Here is a 19185-nt window from a genome sequence, read left to right as displayed (position 1 = left end):
TATTTTTAGTAGAATAGGGTTTCACCATGTTGGCCAGGCTGGTCTTGAACTCCTGACCTCAAGTGATCCACCTGCCTCAGCCTCCTAAAGTGCTGGGCATGAGCACCATGCCTAGTCAGTGTGTGTGTTTTGAGGCAGGGTCTTGCTCTGTCACACAGGCTGGAGTGCAGTGGTGCAGTCATGGCTCACTGCAGTCTTGACCTCCTGGGTTCAAGTGATCTTCCCATCTCAGACCTCTGAGTAGCTGAGACCACAGGAGCGTGCCACCATGTCCAGATAATTTTTAAATGTTTTGTAGAGATAGCGTCTTGCTATATTGCCCAGGCTGATCTTGAACTCCTGGGCTCAAGCAATCCTCCCACCTCAGCCTCGAAAAGTGTTGGGATTACAGGTGTGAGCTGCTGTGTTTGGCCGTGTGTGTGCTTTTTAATGTCTATTGAAGGTGTGTTTTAAGTGCTTATGGCAGATGTCTGCCATGCAATCTAAATGGCAAACCAATCAGCTGGATCAGTCTTACTGACAACACACCTGGCCTGTCCCTCAACTTTTCTATTCTTTCACCAAAATGGAAGTTCCTTATGTTAGAGAGCTTCCAGAGAAAAGGAAGACAAAGAAAAATAGGAAGGAGAGTTAAGCTTTGCCTGACACTGTCTACTTAAGTGATGGGTAACTGATTAGGCTCAGTGCTTAGAACTTCATATAATGAGATACAAAATCTCATTACTGACACACTCTGCCAGCTGGAAGAGCACTTGTAGATCATGGACATTGAGGTGGGGATATAGCCACCTTTGATCCTTTCTGTTCACTAGATTAAGCCTTGTTGCTAGTAAGGGCAGGAGCCAACATACCTTCCACACTCCAGCAATCCTGTACACCTTGGGCTGAGTCATATGCTAAACAGTTATCCATGAATACGGATTCTTAGAACTGAAGAATCACCTGCTCCAAACCCTTCATTAGGTAGATAAGAAACTAAGGCCGGAAGGGGATAACTGGCATGCCCAAGGTTAACAGAGCAGCGCTCAAATTAGAATCCACATCACCTGATTTCCCTTCTACTGCTCTTGCCACATGCCTTGGCACTTGGCAGTGACCTGGGAGTGAATCACTAATAACCAGCTGTGTGCTCTTTTAAAGTTACAGCTCTATTATTCTTTGATTTCCAGATAACAATCTATGCTCCAGCACCTGTTTATAGACATAAGCACGCCCATTTTTATCTTTGCTTATCTTCCTATTGAAAAATATTCTAGAAGTTCATTTTAATGCTAAATTTAGGTGTACTTTCTTTGTTAATCTGATTGTCGGGCACTCCGTCCCCTTCAGCAGTTCATTTCTGAAAGTTATCTCCACCTGAATAGCTCAAGCATTTTGACAGCTGTGATACAGGACTCATGGAAACTGGGACAAGTGATCAAAAATGTCTGGTGGAGGAACAATAGAGGGGACATTTTAAAGGCAAGCTATTGGATGGTTGTTACTTGTGAGAAAGAAAGAAAAAGGGTTAGGTTAAGAAATGTTAGTTTTACTCTCTCAACCCAACCAAACAACCTAAACTTGACCTGTCCCAAAGGCCTTTAATTTCTCCATTTAAGCTGAGTGCTCTTAATAAGCAAGACTTCTGATGTATAGTGCTAGTGATTGATGTTATACACACCTGTTGGCTGACTGGTGAAACCTGCTGCAAAAACTAAAAATTATTCTATAAAAATGTATAGACAGAAAGCATGTTAAAGCTAAAAGAGGCCGTTGACTCATTTCTTTGTTTTAGTAGAGCAGGTGCAACAGATTGACTTTGAGGTACTTTAAGACATCTAAATGGCTTTACTAGCAAAGATAAAAATCACACTCCAGGTGCCTGTACTCAGGGCATTTTATCGCATTCTAATTCTTTGTAAATTAGTAAATCCCCTGGTGGCAACTTCTAGCCAGATTATCTGGGCTTTGGAATCAGAATGATCTAGTTTAAAATTTAGCTCTACAGCTTGGGCAAATTACTTACATTCTTTTTTTTTTTTTTTTTTTTTTGAGACAGAGTCTCGCTCTGTTCCTCAGGCTGGAGTGCAGTGACACGGTCTTGGCTCACTGAAACCTCTGCCTCTCAGGTTCAAGCGATTCTCCTGCCTCGGCCTCCCAAGTAGCTGGGACTACGGGCGTGTACCACCATGCCTGGCTAATTTTTGTACTTTTGGTAGAGACAGGGTTTCACCATGTTGGCCAGGCTGGTCTTGAACTCCTGACCTCGGGTGATCCGCCCGCCTCAGTCTCCTAAAGTGCTGGGATTATAGGTGTGAGCCACCGTGCCCAGCCTACTTACATTCATTAAACCTCAATTTCTTCATCTGTGAAATAGGGAAAATACCAGCCATCTTGCAGGGCTGCTGTGCAGCTGAAAAGAAACTATTTGGCCAGGTGCGGTGGCTCATGCCTGTAAACCCAGCACTTTGGGAGGCCGAGGCAGGCGGATCACGAAGTCAGGAGATTGAAACCATCCTGGCTAACACAGTGAAACCCCGTCTCTACTAAAAATACAAAAAAAAAAAAAAAAAAAAAAAAAAAAAGGCCGGGCATGGTGGCAGGTGCCTGTAGTCCCAGCTACTCGGGAGGCTGACGCAGGAGAATGGCGTGAGCCCAGGAGGCGGAGCTTGCAGTGAGCTGAGATCGTGCCGCTGCACTTCAGCCTGGGTGACAGAGTGGGACTCCATCTCAAAAACAAAAAGCGAAAATATTTGCAAAAGCAGCATGCATGTACTTCCTTCAGGCCACTTAAAATACTTATGCATGTCTAAATATTTTATATAAGCATACCTACACCTAACTTCTTAAAAACTGAGTATTCTTTTAATGGATTTTAAGATATAAAATCTCAGGTTCAGAAATTTGAGCCACCTAGGGGTGAGAAATTTTAGCCTTTGCCCGCTTAAAACTGACTTAACTAAATTCAATCTATAGAAAGTAAAAAATAAAGGTCTGTAAATGTACCCAGTACTCCCAGGAAGAAGCATATTTGCCATGAAGCTAAAAAAGCTTCGGTTTCACTCCCCTTCCAAGGCTCTGGGTGGGGTGGGGGCGGGAGCTAGCAACGTGCTCACATGGTCATATATTTTTGTAAAACTTATAGAAGATATTTTTGTATTCTTTTTCTTAAAGAAGGTATCCAAGATTGTATAAGCTTCAGATCCCAGAAATCCTAGATTTAAAAAAAATAATCAACCACCACCCCAACAAAATTAGGCATATGCCTGAAAACTCTGCTTCTCCTGCCAGAATTCTGCGGACAGGGGCTTCATCCAAGGTGTTCCTAATAATAGGCAGAGTCCCCACATTAGTTCCGGTGGGGCTTTTGGGAAGCGTTGTTTGGTGCAGTGTTGGTGTTGGTAGGATCCTGGCTGTGAGGCTGAGGCAGGCCCAAGGAGGGATGGGGCTGACAGGTAGGCAGAGTCAGCTGGGATGTGAGGTGCAAGGGGTGGTACTTCCGAAACAAACTTTGAAGAGGAGAAGAGGCAGCAAGACTGGGAGTCTGGACTTTGTGATACATTGTCACCCCTAGTTTAGTGTGCCTGGCTAGGGAGTGTGCGTGGCTAAGGAGAATCACGCAGCATAGAACCCCTCTTCTTTTTCACTAACATTTTTCTGTATAGTGGTTGAAACCCAGTGTTCAAGAGACTGCATGACATTGGAAAAGAAGGGGAGGAGAAAAAGAGCCCATATGAGGCAAGAACAGAATGCAGCCAGAATTGGGGCAGGCAGGGAAAGGAAGGGAGTGAGATGTGGGAGTTGGGGGGAGTTGAGGTAACCTGCATTTTATATGCTAGAGCTATGTATTTTAGATGCAGGGGCAACTGTTTTGGTCCAGGAGTGGAAAGGATTGTAGAAGCAATCTAGCACAGCTGTTTCTCACTTGGGACAACGGAAGCCCCTCAGAGGCACAGACGGAAGAGTGGGGAGCGGCCAGGCCAGGCCAGGACTCAGCCCCCAGCTCCTCTTCTCAGGCTGTCTGATTCCTTCCGATCTTTCTCTCCTGCCCTCTCTGTTATTGTTTCCTCCTGTTCTTACCCTTATATACACTTGAAGTTTTATCCCCATTTTTTATGCTTATGGGATTGTATACTTTCTGGTTCTCTCTCAAATAAGTCCAAGCAGTATTGTGGTAACCCGTCTCCTCCCACTTCATTTGTGGCACTGGTCTGCAGTGGACAAAAGGTCCTCAACTCCTCTTCTAACCTAATCTGGACTGGGTTGTCCAAAGGTTGCCCTGCCACACTGCCAAGTGACTAATTTTCTCTCTAACCCCTCCAAACACTTATCATGATAATTTCTCTTGTCTTTAGAGTTGCCAAATCTAATCTCTGTGAATACAAACGTGGTGAGACTTTTTCTCAAGAGTTTCAGCAAATGAAACAATAAACTCTTTTTTACCCTGCTAAGATTCTAAAGATAACCATGAGAATACTCCTAATTGTCCTTATAAATTTGAATAAGTGTGGTTGTTGGGTTCTCTCACCCTTTCTATAGCCCTTCAAAAGAAAATACAAGTTTGAATTCTATAAAAATATTTTTCTGGCTGGGCACAGTGGCTCACGCCTGTAATCTCAACACTTTGGGAGGCGGAGGCTGGTGGATCACAAGGTCAGGAATTCGAGACCAGCCTGGCCAACATGGTGAAACCCCGTCTCTACTAAAAATACAAAAGTTAGCCAGGCGTGGTGGCAGGTGCCTGTAATCCCAGCTGCTCAGGAGGCTGAGGCAGGAGAATCACTTGAAACCGGAAGGCAGAGGTTGCAGTGAGCCGAGATCGTGCCATTGCACTCCAGCCTGGACGAAAGAGTGAAACTCCGTCTCAAAAAAAAAAAAAGAAAAAACAAGTTTTCTAATATTTGTGGAATGCACTGTCTTATATACCAACATATATTTGTAGCATTTTTTTCCTTCAGAGTATGAATAAGTAAAAATGGGCAAAGCATAAATGACAAATAATGGATTTTGTTAAGTCCTACGTGTCACTTTAAGAACTTGAAACTGGCTCAAATAAAAACCATTTTATTTGGTTATTAAAATTAGACTTAAAAACTTTAAGATTTTAAGTTATCTTAAAATATCTTATCCTACAAGATTTTAGAGGCAATGTAGTACAAAAAGCTCTTCCTTCTCTCTGAAGAATTTATTGAGTGCTTTGGGAGTAGGGTGGGGTTTTTTTTTTTTTTTTTAACATGTTTGATTCAATTAAGCAAAAATATTGTTTCATGTCCCACTGAACTGAATACATTCTACTATCCATTGGTTCTCAATGTTCACTTATTTATTTTATTTTATTTATTTATTTATTTTTTTTGAGACGGAGTCTTGCTCTGCCGCCCAGGCTGGAGTACAGTGGCCGGATCTCAGCTCACTGCAAGCTCTGCCTCCCGGGTTCACGCCATTCTCCTGCCTCAGCCTCCCGAGTAGCTGGGACTACAGGCGCCTGCCACCTCGCCCGGCTAGTTTTTTGTATTTTTAGTAGAGACGGGGTTTCACCGTGTTAGCCAGGATGGTCTCGATCTCCTGACCTCGTGATCCGCCCATCTTGGCCTCCCAAAGTGCTGGGATTACAGGCTTGAGCCACCGCGCCCGGCCTATTTTATTTTATTTTAGTAGAGACTGGGTCTCACTGTGTTGTCCGGGTTGGGTTTTCAATTTTTATGTCTACTACAGTGTGCTAAATACAACCGAGTTTCACAAGCCATCTTTCCCACTTCTGTACATTGCACTGGTCTCAACCTGTATCATGCATAAGAATTACCTAGGATGCTTATTAAAAATGCAGATTCCCAATTCCTGAAGGGAGGTCATGCCTTGGCATCTGACTTAGAGAATCAGTGCTGTACAGAAAGTATGAGACTGGTTCATATCAAAGAATATTGTCAAACTCTATACTATATTTGTTAACATACAGAAAACCCATTTTATGGCTAAAAATCATTATTTTACTACTACTAAGCTTCATTATTAGTAGATAGAGTTTTTTTTAAAGGGTCATTTTTCACAAAGAAAAATTTGTTTTGTCTTTTAACACTTCAGGACTGTTACTTCATAGGTTATTCGGGACAGAGAACAATAACGGGCTACTCTCAAACTTGCTCTGGAGTTTCAGACTAGCAGCTGACATTTTCGGGGACCTTTCTTTAAGCTTGACATTGTAAACACTTTGTATGTATTAACTCACTTAATCCTCAAAAAAACCTTGATGAGTAGGTATCCTTATCTTACAGAAGAGGAAGCTGAAGCACAGACAGGGTTAGTGACTTACCTAAGGTCACAATGCTGGAAGGTGGCCGAGCTGGAATTTGAACCCAGACAGGATGTGGGTTCAGAGTGTTTTTGTTTTTGACTACTCTGCTATATGACCTCTCCAGTTTTCAGTATTCATATTAGCACCTCAGCCTACCCTAGATAGCTACGAATCCCATACATACCTGTATACACACATACCCAGGGTCCTTCATGAAATCTGAAATTTCGGGTGTTCAATTTGACTTTATAGAACCTTCTACCTCTCCTGGCTGATAGAATCTCTTACTCATTTCACAAATTAAACTTCCTGTAACACTACCTTAAACATGTCACCCCTGCTCAAAATACTCTGGTGGCTTCCCATCTACAAGATGAAAGCCAGCTTCTTTAGCTTGCCATTCAAGGTCCTTCACAATCTGTCTTTCCAGTCTTACCGTTTCTTCTATCCCTACTTGCACCCAAAGCATTTTTTTTCTTTGATCATGCAGAGTCCTTCTTTCTTCTTTTTTTAAGTGTACAATTCAGTGGATTTTAGTATATTCAGTGTTATGCAACCATTTCCACTATCTAACGCCAGAATATTTTCATCTCTGCTATCTAATGCCAGAACATTAGAAACCGTGTACCGCATAGCGGTCATTCCCAATTCACCCTTCCTCTTATCCCCTAGCAACCACCAATGTATTTTCTGTCTTTATGAATTAGCTTATTCTGGGTATTTCATATAAATGGAATCAGACAGTATGTGGCCATTTGTGTCTGGCTTGTTTCATGTAGTGAGTTCTCAAGGTTCATCTGTGTCGCAGCATGTTGTCAGGATTTCATTGTTTTCTTATGGCTGAATTAACATTCCATTGTATGCATATAACATTTTGTTTACTCATTCAATTTGTCCCAACTGGTGGACAGCTTGGTCGTTTCCACTTTTGGCTGTTATGATAAAGCTATGAACATTTGCGTACAAGTTTTTGCGTGAATGTATGCTTTCAGTTCCCTTGCGTATAACCCTAGGAATGGAATTGCTGCGTCATATGGTAGCTGTGAACTTTTTGAGGAACTGCCAAACGATTTTCCACAAGTGGCTGCACCATTTTACATTCCCACCAGCAATGCATGAGGGTTCCAATTTCTCCGTATCTTTACCAACACCTGTTCGTGTGTGCTTTTTTGATTATTGCCATCCTAGTAGGTATGAAGTGATATTTTACTGTGGTTTTGATTTGCATTTCCCTAATGATTAAAGATATTGAACAGCTTTTCACGAGCTTATTGGCCATGTATATGTCTTAGAGAACTGTCTATTCATATCCATTCTGTAAATTGGGTTATCTTTTTATTGTTGAGTTCTAAGAGTTCTTTAAACATATGAATACTAGACTCATGATTTACAAATATTTTCTCCTATTCTGTGGGATAGCTTTTTACCTTTTTGATAGTATCTGTTGATGCACAAAAGCTTTTAATTTTGATGAAGTCCAATTTATCACTGATCATACCAGCTGGAAATCTACTTTTTTCTACATCAGCATCTCAATATTACTTGATGATTTGGGGAGAATTTTTGAAATATAAAAATAATACACATAAAATTTTGATATAAAACAAGAGGGCCAAGACTTGAAGAAATCTGGAGCTTCTGGTGAGACAATGACCTGGGTCCCAATGATTACTATTAGGATCTTAATGTACTTAGTGGAAAGGCTGAGAGGCGCTGGCCTATGGAAGGCACTCCTACAGTGAACCTAAACTGACGTTGGTCAGTTTACTTGGGAAGGTGACCATATGTGTTTTTTGTTTATTTGTTTTCTCCCAGGCTATAGTACAGTGGCATGATCGTGGCTCCCTGCACCTTCTGTCTTCCAGGTTCAAGCAACTCTCCTGCTCAGCCTTCTGAGTAGCTGGGATTACAGGTGTGTGCTACCACGCCCAGTTAGTTTTTGTATTTTTAGTAGAGATGGGGTTTCACCATGTTGCCCAGGGTGGTCTCCAACTCCTGACCTCAAATGATTTGCCCACCTTGGCCTCCCAAAGTGTTGGGATTATAGGCGTGAGCCATGGTGCCTGGCCGACAGTATACATTTTAAAAATAAATGTATGCTATCTAGGAGTTCCCATGTTTTGCTATTATTTCCTATTCTTTCAGAACACCAATGGTCAATGAAGAATTAAAAGTGAAGTCAGATTATCCTTTAGCTAAAGAATGGGGATTTCTAGTAGTATGGTTCAGTATTTTTGGTCAGGGCCCCATATGTTTGTACTCCAACTTTAATCAATCTTTTCCACTTCTGTCTGAGGGATATGCTGAGGAACTTTATGGGTACTATTTCAGTTGGCCTCTGCTGGCTTATAAACAGTAGTTGATATTTAGGGACAGTAATCCAGAGTAGTGTCCAAGTCCATCTTAATTTAGAATTGCTACCACAGCAGAAATTGGAAACCTTGAGAGTTATAAGCCATTTACCACATCTACATGGATGCCACTTCTCCTTAAAGCATATACAAATATATAGAGATCAGAACTTTAACCTTCTGGGATCTAATATCTTCCTAAGATTTGCATACAGTATGTACACATGGATCTGCTATGATAGCAAATTCTTTTTTTTTTGAGACGGAGTTTTTGCTCTTGTTGCCCAGGTTGGAGTACAATGGTGCGATCTCGGCTCACTGCAACCTCCACCTCCCGGGTTCAAGTGATTCTCCTGCCTCAGCCTCCCAAGTTGCTGGGATTACAGGCACCCACCACCATGCCCGGCTAATCTTTTGGATTTTTTTTTTTAGTAGAGACGGGGTTTTGCCATGTTGGCCAGGCTGGTCTCAAATTCCTGACCTCAGGTGATCCACCCACCTCGGCCTTCCAAAGTGCTGGGAGTACAGGTATAAGCCACCGTGCCTGGCCAGCAAATTCTTAATTGCCTGTAAAATTACCATCTCACTATATATTATTTTAGGTAGCAGATATGACCATGTACAGTTTTCTTATAAAAATGCCATAGCAACATGAATACTCAGTACTGAAAAGCATCTTTAATTGACAAAAGCTTTTTTTTTTTTTTTTTGAGACGGAGTCTTGCTCTGTCCCCCAGGCTGGAATGCAATGGTGCAATCTTGGCTCACTGCAACCTTCGCCTCCCAGGTTCAAGCGATTCTCCTGGCTTAGCCTCCTGAGTAGCTGGGATTACAGGCGTGTGCCCACCATGCCTGGCTAACTTTTGTATTTTTAGTAGAGACGGGGTTTCACCATGTTGGTCAGGCCAGTCTCGAATTTCTGACCTCAGGTGATCTGCCCACCTCAGCCTCCCAAAGTGCTGGGATTATAGCCATGAGCCACCGTGCCCGGCCATGACAAAAGCTTTTTATTTTTAATTTAATCTCAGCCTATGGTTAAAGTGAAGCATTTAAATAGCCTACTTGATGACTTCATGTGAGCCAAGAACAAAACTTGGGTCTGATAATCTTCTACCTAGTCTCTGACAAATTGTCCCTACAATTATAATGCAGTGCCATTTCTATGAGAAGCCTCTATTACTAACAATTATTATACACTTGGTGTATAATAATACAGAATACCTCATTCAAGATGTCCAGAGCTTCACGTATCTCACTATCCTCAAAGCTTCTGCTTGAAAAGGGAGGAACTTACAGAACCAGTCCATTTGAGGCCAAAAGGAAATTCTTTCCCAGAAACTAATTACTTATCCTTTTTTTAGTGTGTTACTCCCCACACCCCCTTCCTGTTTTGAAAGCAGGGAGAAATAATGATATATATAATAACTTTTCAACTATACAAATTATAGACAGGCTTTAAAGGTCTCTAGGAAGCTATTACTGTTTCACCATAAGAACTCCAAGTGGGCCCTAAATTTCCTGGTCCTTAACTTCAGCAACTGCTAGGAAAATGTCAATACACACACACTCCTACCTTAAAAACTCTGCTCGAGAAGGAGGATAGTTTGCTTTGATATTAGACCAGCTTTCCGTGGCAGCTGCAACGAGGGCACCTAATTTTTGTTAAATCTACAAGTCACAATTTATCCCTTATATTAAGAAATGTAAGGAGATCAATCAAGAGACTGCTATATTGCTCAAGGTGGCTGATGCAACACAAAAAAGATGGAGCTATTAGTCCAATAACCTTATTAAAAACTCCCCGCTGGGTGTGATGGCTCACACCTGTAATCCCAGCACTTTCGGAGGCCGATCACCTGATGTCAGGAGTTCGAGACTAGCCTGGCCAATGTGGTGAAACCCCATCTCTACTAAAAATACAAAAATTAGCCAGGTGTGGTGGTGCATGTCTGTAATCCCAGCTACTCTGGAGGCTGAGGCAGGAGAATTGCTTGAACCCTGGAGGCAGAGTTGCACCTCCATACTGCAATGCAGTGAGATCGCACCACTGTACTCCAGCCTGGGCTACAAAGTGAGACTCCGTCTCAAAAAAAAACAAAAAAAAAACAAAAAAAACCCTCCTCTGTATCTAACCTTCTCATCAAAAGTGTGAAACAGATGGTGTATGTAATGATCATGATAATCAACATAATAATAATGTGAAGATAATAACAACAACATCTCGTTATTCTTCAAATAACATCCAGAGCAGGAACTCTGGAGTCAGGCCGAACTGAGTGTGACTTTAAGCAAGTTACTCAATCTTTGTAGGCCCAACTTTCCTATCTGTCGGGCCTACAAATGAGAAAAACTAAATCATAAGGAATCTAAGAGTTTTGTTTATTCCAAAGAGTACCGGATATAATGACCTTTCTTTTTTTTCTGTCGCCCACGCTGGAGTGCAATGGCGCAATCTCGGCTCACAACAACCTCTGCCTCCTGGGTTCCAGTGATTCTCCTGTCTCAGCTTCCCAAGTAGCTGGGATTACAGACGTGTGCCACCATGCCCAGCTAATTTTTGTATTTTTAGTAGAAACGGGTTTCACCACATTGGCCAGGCTAGTCTCGAACTCCTGACCTCAGGAGATCTGCCTGCCTCAGCCTCCCAAAGTGCTGAGATTACAGGCGTGAGCCACTGCGCCCAGCCAATGACACTTCAAAAAGGTAGTATCAGGACATTAAGTACTACAAGATAGGCACCGGAAGAAATATACTAAATTAGTAATCCTCAAACTCTAGAGTAATAAGTATAACCTGGCTTGCTGAAACAGATTACTGGGCCCTGTCCTCTGAGTTTCTCAATTAGTAGTTTTGGAGTAGACCAAAGAATTTGCATTTCTAACAGGCTCCCATGAGATACAGACGCTGTTGGTCACAAGACCATACTTTGTGTCTCCTTGGAAAGGGAGAAAATAAATATTTATTGACAGGGAAGGGAAGAACAATTATTTAAGGCATGGTTAAGTGTTTACATAGTTTATCTTATTTAGTCCTCCCAACATCCCAGTGAGCAACAGTTCTCAAACTTTTCCAGATCAAAGGAGAATGAACACATCACAAAAAGAGTATGCCTAAGCAGTCTTCCAGAAATAGAAAATTTCTCTGATGACTGTATTACTTTAAAAATTCATACACATTTTGTATTCTGTTTCAAAATACTGCTGCTAGTTATGAATGAAATATAAATCTAAGAATTATTTGATACATTGCTTAACTCTTAATTGCAATTCTTTAGTAAAATTGGCCTGTGGCAATACGAAGAAATGGGTAGTTGAAGTTTAGTAATGAGCTTATGGTGACACAGCTAGAACATATTTATTTGATCTAGCATTTGAACCCAGGCCAGAAGGTCTCTAAAGACAATGCACATATTACGACCTTACTTTGTCATTGACCCCCACCTACCTAAAAGGCCTATCATGTTTTTCTCTACTGCTCTTTCATGAACTTCTATTGTTCTAGCTACAGAGGACTACTTGCTGGTCCTCAGATTTTTCTCAAAAAATTTTTTCTTTTTCCTTAGATTCTGGGACAGACAGGATCTCACTCTTCCTGACCTCCAGATTACTCTTTGCAGCTCGAAAACTCCTCCTCTTTCATCTCTACCTGACTAGAATCTTACCATCCCCTTTAAGGCCCAGCTAAAATGCCACTTTCTTTTAGGAGACCAAATACCTTTATTGACTGACTGACTGACTGAGACAAGGCCTTAGTCCTGTTGCCCAGGCTGGTGCAGTGGTGCGATCATGGCTCACTGCAGCCTTGACTTCTGGGGCTCTGGTGCATCCTCTCACCTCAGTCTCCTGAGTAGCTGGGACTACAGACACATGCTACCATGCCCAGCTAATGCAAATATTTTTAAAAGGCGACTGAACTGGACGCCTCATATGAGCTCCCATGGCTGCCCAGACATGCTTTCATGTCAGTGATTATGTAATTTTTTTTGTAAATTAGCTTATGCAAATAATCTCGTGGACCCTAACTTATACATGCTTCTGCAAATAAACATGTTTAACAATAAAGTTATATTGGAATTCAAAACATAATGTTTTATGAAATGTAAGACATTGGAGTATAGGTTGGAAAAAATATATATATTTATTTTTAGAGATGAGGTCTTCTTCTGTCATCTAGGTTGGAATGCAGTGACATCATCATAGCTCACTGCAGTCTCAAATTCCTGGGCTCAAATGATCCTCCCACCTTGGTCTCCTGAGTAGCTGGGACTACAGGTGCATGCCATCATGCCTGGATAATTAAAAAAATTTTACTTATTTATTTATTTATTTATTTATTTATTTATTTATTTATTTTTTTGAGACAGAGTCTCGCTCTGTCGCCCAGGCTGGAGTGCAGTGGCCGGATCTCAGCTCACTGCAAGCTCCGCCTCCCGGGTTTACGCCATTCTCCTGCCTCAGCCTCCCGAGTAGCTGGGACTACAGGCGCCCGCCACCTTGCCTGGCTAGTTTTTTGTATTTTTTAGTAGAGACGGGGTTTCACGGGGTTAGCCAGGATGGTCTCGATCTCCTGACCTTGTGATCCGCCCATCTCGGCCTCCCAAAGTGCTGGGATTACAGGCTTGAGCCACCGCGCCCAGACTCATTTATTTATTTTTGAAGCAGAATCTTGCTCTGTTGCCCACGCTGGAGTGTAGAGGTATGATCTTGGCTCAAGGCAGCCTCAACGTCCTGAGTTGAGGGGAGGACCCCAGGCTCCAGTGATCCTTCCACCTCAGCCTCCCAAGCAGCAGGGACTACAGGCACATGCCACCAAGCCCAGTTAATTCTGTTCACTTTTTGTAGAGATGAGGTATCACTATGTTGCCCAGGCTGGTCTTGAACTCCTGGACTCAAGTGATCCTCTTGCTTTGGCCTCCCAAAGTGCTGAGGTTACAGGCATGAGCCACCATGCCTGACCTGGAAAATTGTATGTAAAAGAAATTATTGGCCAGGGGCAGTGGTTTATGCCTGTAATCTCAGCACTTTGGGAGGCTGATGCGGGTGGATTGATTGAGCTCGAGTTAGAGACCATCCTGGGCAACATGGTGAAACCCTGTTTCTACAAAAAATACACACACAAAAAACATTTAGCCAGGCACGGTGGCTCACGCCTGTAGTTCCAGCTACTTAGGAGGCTGAGGCTAAAGAATTGCTTGATCGGCCGGGCGCGGTGGCTCAAGCCTGTAATCCCAGCACTTTGGGAGGCCGAGGCGGGCGGATCACGAGGTCAGGAGATCGAGACCATCCTGGCTAACATGGTGAAACCCCGTCTCTACTAAAAATACAAAAAACTAGCCGGGCGTGGTGGCGGGCGCCTGTAGTCCCAGCTACTCGGAGGCTGAGGCAGGAGAATGGCCTGAACCTGGGAGGCGGAGCTTGCAGTGAGCCAAGATCGCGCCACTGCACTCCAGCCTGGGTGACACAGCGCGAGACTCCGTCTCAAAAAAAAAAAAAAAGAATTGCTTGATCTGGGAAGCAGAGGTTGCAATGAGCTGAGACTGCACCACTGCACTCCAGCCTGAGTGACAGAGTGAGACCCTGTCTCAAAAAAAAAAAAAAAAAAAATCCCAAACAGGAAGGTTTAGATTATGATGAAATTTGTGGCTATGAAGTAGAATAAAGTCTAAAAATGTAGGAGTAATATACCTAGATTTTTAAAACTGGAAGGGTCCTTGAAAGTCATTTAGGACAATCTCCCTATTTTACAGTAGTAGAATTTTTGGACCCTGCTTTGTGTTATGGTCAGAAGTCTCTTTGTTTCATTAATGCTGCTTAATTTTCATCTAGCTTACCTTTGGTCTCTTTATATTGTGATTCCAGTGCTACCTGAAGAAAGCTTTTTGCACTGAATAATGGATTTTTTTCTGAAGGGCCAGACCTGACTTTGGTCCAAAGGGAACTAAACTGCAGGACTTCCTTTGATTTTAAAGGTCGCTAACTTTAGTGATGCTAATTCTGAACCTCTGAGGAATGAATTCTTACCCCCAGCTGCAATTTTTGATCAGTCTAACAGCCAAGCCACCATCATGGCGAAGACTAGGGAACACTCACACTAAGCAGGGTGGCCATCTGCTCCATTTGGCCAGCTCTAGCTTTGGACGCTGAGAGGTGGCTCATATGCTGACTGCATCTCGGTTTAACCACTGAGAGTGAAAAGAGAAAAGGACACCAAGGGCATTTATCTTTTCTACCCCCGCATGCTCCTCCCAATCTCAGTGGTAAAGAGCAGGAACTTGAGTCAGGCAGAACTGAGTGTGACTTTAAGCAAGTTACTCAATCTTTGTACGGCTGACTTTCCTGTCTGTACCAGGAGATCTTAACAGTACTATAATTACTTCACGGGTAACTGGTAGGTTTAGGTGGGGAACTGCCTGTTGACCATTTAGGACAATGTCTAGCACGCAGAAAATCCTTAATAAATGCCAGCTATTACTATTATCAAGGGGTAGCAATATTAACATACCCAATCAACATGAATAAGATCTTCTTCTCTGTATAAGCTTTTCCGTGGCATTTCATTCCGTCCCTGAGTCAGTTATGATACCAATACTGTCTCCTAAAACTCTGTCTTTAGCCCATCCAGCTACTCAGGCAGGAGGATGGAGTCTTTTTAAAATTACAACTTTATCCTCCAACTAATAAGTTGCCAAGTCATTCATTCACACATTCACCTATTCGACAAGCATTTATCGAGCCTTTTCTACAAGCCAAGTACTGTGTTAAACTCTGGATCCACTGTGGTAAACAAAACTTCCATGGTTTCTGCCCTCATCTACAAATACATAATTACAAAGTGTGATATATACTTGGAAGGAAATTCCAGTCAGTATGAGAAAGTGTAACAGGGGACATAATTTAACATGAGAGTCAGGGAAGAACTCTCAGAGGAAGATGAAAAGGAGTTTGTCAGGTGACTGAAGGGCACTCCAGGCAGCAGGTGAGCGTGTGCAAAGGCTCTGAGGTAGGGAAGGCTTCATGCCTTTCCTGAGGAACTGAACAAAGGTCATGTGGCTAAAAGGTTGTCAGCTTGCTTGGGACGAGGCAGGGGCTTACCAGCCAGGTATGGAAGCCCCTGAAGGGTTCTGAGCAGGAGAGGCACAGGATCGGATCTCTCTGGCTGCTTTTGGAGAGTGGACTGAGGGGGCAAGAACAGAATTAGAGACCAGTCAGGAGGCTACTCGGGTGGTGCTGGTGACAGATGGCTGGTGGCTGTGGTGATGGAGAATAGATGAATCTGAGACACAATCTAAAGGTTGTATTGATAGGACTGGGTGACTGGGATGCGGGGAGTGAAGAAAGGCAACAAAGCTGATTCTTGGGTTTCAGGCATGAGCAGCTGTGGGGATGACAGTGTCTACAGAATCTGCCTTTCAAAAGGTTCTGGTATTCCCAGAATATGTCACAGGAGATCCCTACTTTCTCCTCTCAGCACAGTCAGCCTGCCTCCAAGCCATTATAACTTCCTCTCTAGATCACTTCCTTCTCCTTAGTTTGCCTACTACTTGTCTATGCTGACTTCAAATCACCCCAGGCTGTATTATCTTTTTAAATACAGCTCCAGTCATATTATTCCCCATTCAAAAATCTCCAGTGTTCCCTATCACTTATGTGAGTACAAACTCTTTACCTTGGCTTTAAAGGCTCTTTAACCTACAGTTCCAGCCTGATTTTCCATCACTTCTCTAAAGTCCTGTTTTAATCTAACTAGGCTACTTGTTCCTTGGCTGTGTTGCCACATTCACACCTCAGTGCTTCTGCTCATGCTATTCCTTAACTCTTACCGTCTCATTATGCTGAAACCTTACTCATCTTTCAATGAAATGTTCCATCTTTAAATCTCATAAAGCTCTGTACCTCTCTTATGGCACTTAAAATTTATTGGGGTCATTAGTGTACTTATGCCCATTTCTTGTACCCTAACAGACCATAATACCTTTGAGTGCAGGGCTCCATGACTCATACTACACCCACAGCTCTTGCCCTTGCAAGGTTAAGAATACTGCTTTACCGTAGTAGGTGCATGTTACTAAATGTATTTGAATAATTCATGGTATCAGTTACATTAAGGAGTGATGAGATCCCAGTTGTTGAAGGGGAGATGTTTTCTGGTAGTATTTGCCAGCACCAGGGCTCATGGCAAAATTCCTCTTCAGGATCCTTCCATCAAACTCCTTGCAATCATACACACAACACAAACATAAACACACTCCATTTATAGTCTTCTGACTGCTCAAAATACTCCAGTGCAGCAGTCCACGTAAACTTACTTTTTCTTTGAAGTATTGAATATTAAAAATTGGAGCCTCGGCTGGGCGTGGTGGCTCACACTGGTAATTCCAACACTTTGCGAGGCAGGTGGATCACGAGGTCAGGAGATCGAGACCATCCTAGCCAACATGGTGAAACCCCGCCTCTTCTAAAAATACAAAAATTAGCCGGGTGTGGTGGCGTGTGCATGTAGTCCCAGCTACTTGTGAGGCTGAGGCAGGAGAATCACTTGAACCTGGGAGGCAGAGACTGCAGTGAGCCGAGATCACGCCACCGCACTCCAGTGTGGGTGACAGAGCGAGACTCCGTCTCAAAAAAAAAAAAAAAAACTGCAGCCTCTAACTCAATATTTTTCAAACTGTTGTAACTCATTAATAAGCCATGAAATCAACTTAGTGAGTTATTATTAAGGGAAAGTATTCTTTCCTGAAACTTGTTTCAAATACGTGTATACATATACATGTCTGTGTGTTCTGGGTCACAATGCAAAACATATTTCTTACGATGGGTCTTAGTCAAAAAGGTTTGAAAGCTAGTGCTTTAATGCTCTGCATTTCACCCCAAGATCAGCACACAGAACTGAAGTAACAAAAGAAAGATGTTAGGAAAATAGTAATTAGACTATCTGATTAAAACGTATATTTTAAAATGTGAATGATATACCTCACTCTTCCCTTGGGGTATTTGCATTTAGGGAGGTGTTTTTAACCTGAATTCATCTAATCAGGAAAGTGAACGGGAAATCATTTTGAACTACAGGCTTCTTGGTGCCTCCAGCAAGGATTTCCTCTAGTAGCCCAGTTCCCTGGGAGAGCTGGGTTCAAGAACCAGGAACTCCACTGCTGAAAGTCTACTGGTTTCTAGGTTACAATACACAGAAGTGGCAATAACCTTTTGTAAGGGAAACATATTTACAACGAAAATGCACTCCTACCACGCACACAGCAAGCTTAATCAATTTATATTTACATATATGTATTTAACCTATGCCTACTAGGAATACAATCCTACCTGTCCACATGAATGAGCTATACCTGATAGGAGGCAAGCTGAAGCCCCAAGTTGATCTAAAAATGAGAAATACTATGAGTTACTGAAGGCAACAGTGTATGTGAGATAGGAAGGGAGGGTGTGGGAAATGGTAGAATGAGCAAGGGGGCTCCGGAGTGTGGTAGATGCATTACATCAAGTGTTTATTACTTTGAGGATTGGTGGTAATGAGAGAAGATGAGAGAAGGAGTGGGATATGGAGAAAACAATTTCCTAGTCAGCTGTATGCCCCATGACAGTACACAGCAATAGCCCAGCAGGAGTGCACAGGCAGGTTATGTCAACACACAAAAGTTGAATTCCAAGTCCTAATTCCAGCCCTAACTCCATTTAACAGATTGCCCCTTATAACTGGTTGCTACTTGTGTTACATTCTCAATTTATTGTTGAGAACCAACAGTTTCCTAACTAATTACTAATAGTAAGACTATTTTTTTTTTTTGAGACAGGGTCTTGCTCTATCCTTCAGGCTGGAGTGCAGTGGTGCCATGGCTCACTGTAGCCTCAAACTCCCAGGCCCAAGTGATCCTCCCACCTCAACCTCGGGAGTAGCTGGGACCACAGGCATGGCACAAGCCACCATGCCTACCTCATTTTTTTTTTTTTTTGAGACGTAGTCTGGCTCTGTTGCCCCGGCTGGAGTGCAGTGGCGCGATCTCAGCTCACTGCAAGCTCCACCTCCCGGGTTCACGCCATTCTCCTGCCTCACCCTCCCCAGCAGCTGGGACTACAGGTGCCTGCCACCACGCCCGGCTAATTTTTTGTATTTTTAGTAGAGACGGGGTTTCACCGTGTTAGCCAGGATGGTCTCAATCTCCTGACCTCCTGATCTGTCCGCCTCAGCCTCCCAAAGTGCTGGGATTACAGGCGTGAGCCACTGCGCCCTGCTGCCTACCTCATTTTTTTATTAAGTTTTTTTTTTTTTGGAGACAGAGTCTCGCTGTGTCACCCAGGCTGGGGTGCAGTGGTGCTAACTTGGCTCACTGCAACCTCCACCTCCTGAGTTCAAGTGATTCTCCTGCCTCAGCCTCCCAAGTAACTGGGATTACAGGTGCCCACCATCACGCCCAGCTAATTTTTGTATTTTTAGTAGAGACGGGGTTTCACCATGTTGGCCAGGCTGGTCTCAAACTCCTGACCTCAAGCGATCTGCCCGCCTTGGCCTCCCAAAATGCCGGGATTATAGGCATGAGCCCCGGCACCTGCA

The 19185-nt window shown here is 43.0% G+C and overlaps 1 protein-coding gene across 4 annotated transcripts in view; it reads right to left on the bottom strand.

The window, feature by feature from the left end:
• Positions 1–19185, bottom strand: part of LPCAT3 (lysophosphatidylcholine acyltransferase 3) — a 42225-nt gene that overhangs the window by 20668 nt on the left and 2372 nt on the right. The window lies entirely within an intron of this gene.

This window comes from Theropithecus gelada, chromosome 11 (assembly GCF_003255815.1).
Source record: "Theropithecus gelada isolate Dixy chromosome 11, Tgel_1.0, whole genome shotgun sequence".
Lineage (NCBI taxonomy): Eukaryota > Metazoa > Chordata > Mammalia > Primates > Cercopithecidae > Theropithecus > Theropithecus gelada.
The sequence above is the reverse complement of the archived record's forward strand: the minus strand, read 5'-3'. Positions and strand labels throughout refer to the sequence as shown.